This window comes from Salmo salar, chromosome ssa19 (assembly GCF_905237065.1).
Source record: "Salmo salar chromosome ssa19, Ssal_v3.1, whole genome shotgun sequence".
Classification (NCBI taxonomy): domain Eukaryota; kingdom Metazoa; phylum Chordata; class Actinopteri; order Salmoniformes; family Salmonidae; genus Salmo; species Salmo salar.
Window position 1 is genome coordinate 29,960,604 of NC_059460.1, and position 2,414 is coordinate 29,963,017.

At 38.5% G+C, this 2,414-nt stretch overlaps 1 non-coding gene across 1 annotated transcript; it reads left to right on the forward strand.

The window, feature by feature from the left end:
- Nucleotides 1–1,507: 1,507 nt before the first annotated feature.
- LOC123729059 (U7 small nuclear RNA) lies at nt 1,508–1,562 on the forward strand. The gene has a single exon (XR_006760842.1). It is a non-coding gene; the product is annotated as a U7 small nuclear RNA (small nuclear RNA).
- The last annotated feature ends 852 nt before the right edge of the window (nt 1,563–2,414 follow it).

Genomic DNA, 2,414 nt, shown 5'->3' on the forward strand with positions numbered 1-2,414 from the left:
AGACACCCCACCGACAGCCACAGAATGCTGCATGGTGAGGGATTTCTAAATGCTTTTGAGGTTATACCATTTAAGGAGTTGACGGTTCTTTCCCATAAACCACAGTGAAAGACTCGGTGATTAAGCAAAGTCTTGAGGCGTGAGGGCCCAAATTATTGCTGTCTAAATGTGATTGTGTGTAATCTTGTCGATTCAGATGGTGTTCCACACAATTTCAGTGTTCAGCAGCAGAAGCATGTCTAGACCTAAATAGCCTGTTTCATTGAACACCAAAGGAGGTAGCCACATGTTCCGGAGCACTTTAAAGCTACGCTCCACAGCTGTCTGTGACTCGCTGAGAGTCTTCTACGCAAAGGAAGAAGAGGTCTCAACAGCTCAACGGAGTTTCTTCTTTCTTTAACCAAGGAAAATGTGTCCGTCGGGCAAAAAAAAACACATTCCACACTGTGTCAGGGGGATTTAGTGATAAAAGGTGATTATATTCACATCAGGGGAATTTAACGAAAGTGTCAGCCTATTTGCAACATACCTCCATGTAATTGCATTTCCATTTTCGTGTGTTGCACTTGCTTTCAGTAGTGTCTATGAATCACATGATTATGAAGGCATAAATGTATGAAAGCGTGTATACATTTTAAATGAATGCCTCTCTGTGGTCACCATGGCACATCGTAAGAGTAGGGGTGTTAACCCCGGTGTCCTGACTAAACTCCCAATCTGGCCTTCATACCATCATGGCCACCTAATTATCCCCAGCATCCAATTGTCTCATTGATCGCCCTTCCTCTCCCCTGTAACTATTCCCCAGGTCGTTGCTGTCAATGAGAATGTGTTCTCAGTCAACTTACCTGGTAAAATAAGGTTTGAATATTTTTCAAATAAAAATGTAGTTCTGTCCTTGTGATGTACTTGTCTATTAATGGTATGTATTATATAATATTTTATGATTTGTGTGGACCCCAGGAAGAGTAGCTGCTTTGCTTTAGCAGTAGCTAATGAGGAACCTAATACAATAAAAAATATATTCAAATTCATATGTGAAAAACTTTAACGGGAAAAAAACTAATGAGCAATTTCACATGTGGAATAACTTTTTTCACATGTGCAAATCTAACTCACATGTGGAATTACTTTAAAATGTCATGATGCATTGCGAGCTGTAGTGTGCATAATCTCTCGTAATGTGAGTCTTGTTATACCAATGGCCCTTGCTCCCAGCATAAGAGACAAATAGAATCATAGTCCACAGCTTCTACACATTGGCATTAGGATTTATCTAATCAAAGCGTCTCCATTGAAACTCCTCTCCAGGCGATACACACATTCTGTCTACCAGTCAGTAGAGATTCCTGCTGTTAGCATATTCCAATTTGCGGCCCCCATAAGTGATCGACCTACATGCCAAGTATAGACCATATATTGAGTTCCCTACAGGTTATAGAAAAGAGCAGAAGTGTGGAACTCTCCGTTCAGAACCCAGTCCTACTGTACTTACCTATAGGTTATGGAACATTTTCTCTTTTAGAATTCCTCTAGTAGGTTTCCTCAAGGAGAAAGCCGCCCACTTCTATGTCAAAGATTATAAAACAAAAACACTTCAGTAAATACTACAGTATAGCACAGTCTGCAAAACACTACAGTAATTACTATAGTATATAAACAATTTTACTTCAGTATTTAAACTATAGTAAACTGTAAATACTACAGTATATTACAGTATACTACAGTAAGTACTAGTTTGCAAAACACTACAGTGATATAGTATTCCTAACATAGTATACAATATAGTATGTTTTCATGTGGGTCATTTCATAAGAACTGTAATTCGCAACATATCAAATGAAATGGATGACGGACATCCACAAATGAATACATACCATACCAAATGTAACATATCATACTAATTTGTGTGTCCCTGATTTTCGTTTACTAAGTTACGTCTACTCCTGAGTCCAGGTTGATATGTGACATTTAAGATCACAATGATCGCCTCTATTTGAAATATTGCCTACTCAATGAGTTGCGTAATAAAAAAAAAGGTTATTATAAACTTCTTAGGGATAGGGGGTAGTATTTTCACGTCCGGATGAAAAGCGTGCCCAAAGTAAACTGCCTGTTACTCAGGCCCATAAGCTAGGATATGAATATTGGTAGATTTGGATAGACAACACTCTAAAGCTCCTAAAACTGTAAAAATAATGTCTGTGAGTATAACAGAAATGATTTGGCAGGTGAAACCCCGAGGACAAACCATCCAGGGGAAAAAACATTGAGGTCACTGTGTTTTCCTTTGGTTTTCTATGGGAAGCTCTATTTAATAGGAACCTGGTTGCAGTTCCTATGGTTTCCACTAGATGTCAACAGTCTTTAGAAATTGGTTGATGTTTTTCTTTTGGGAAATAAGGAAGTAGGGC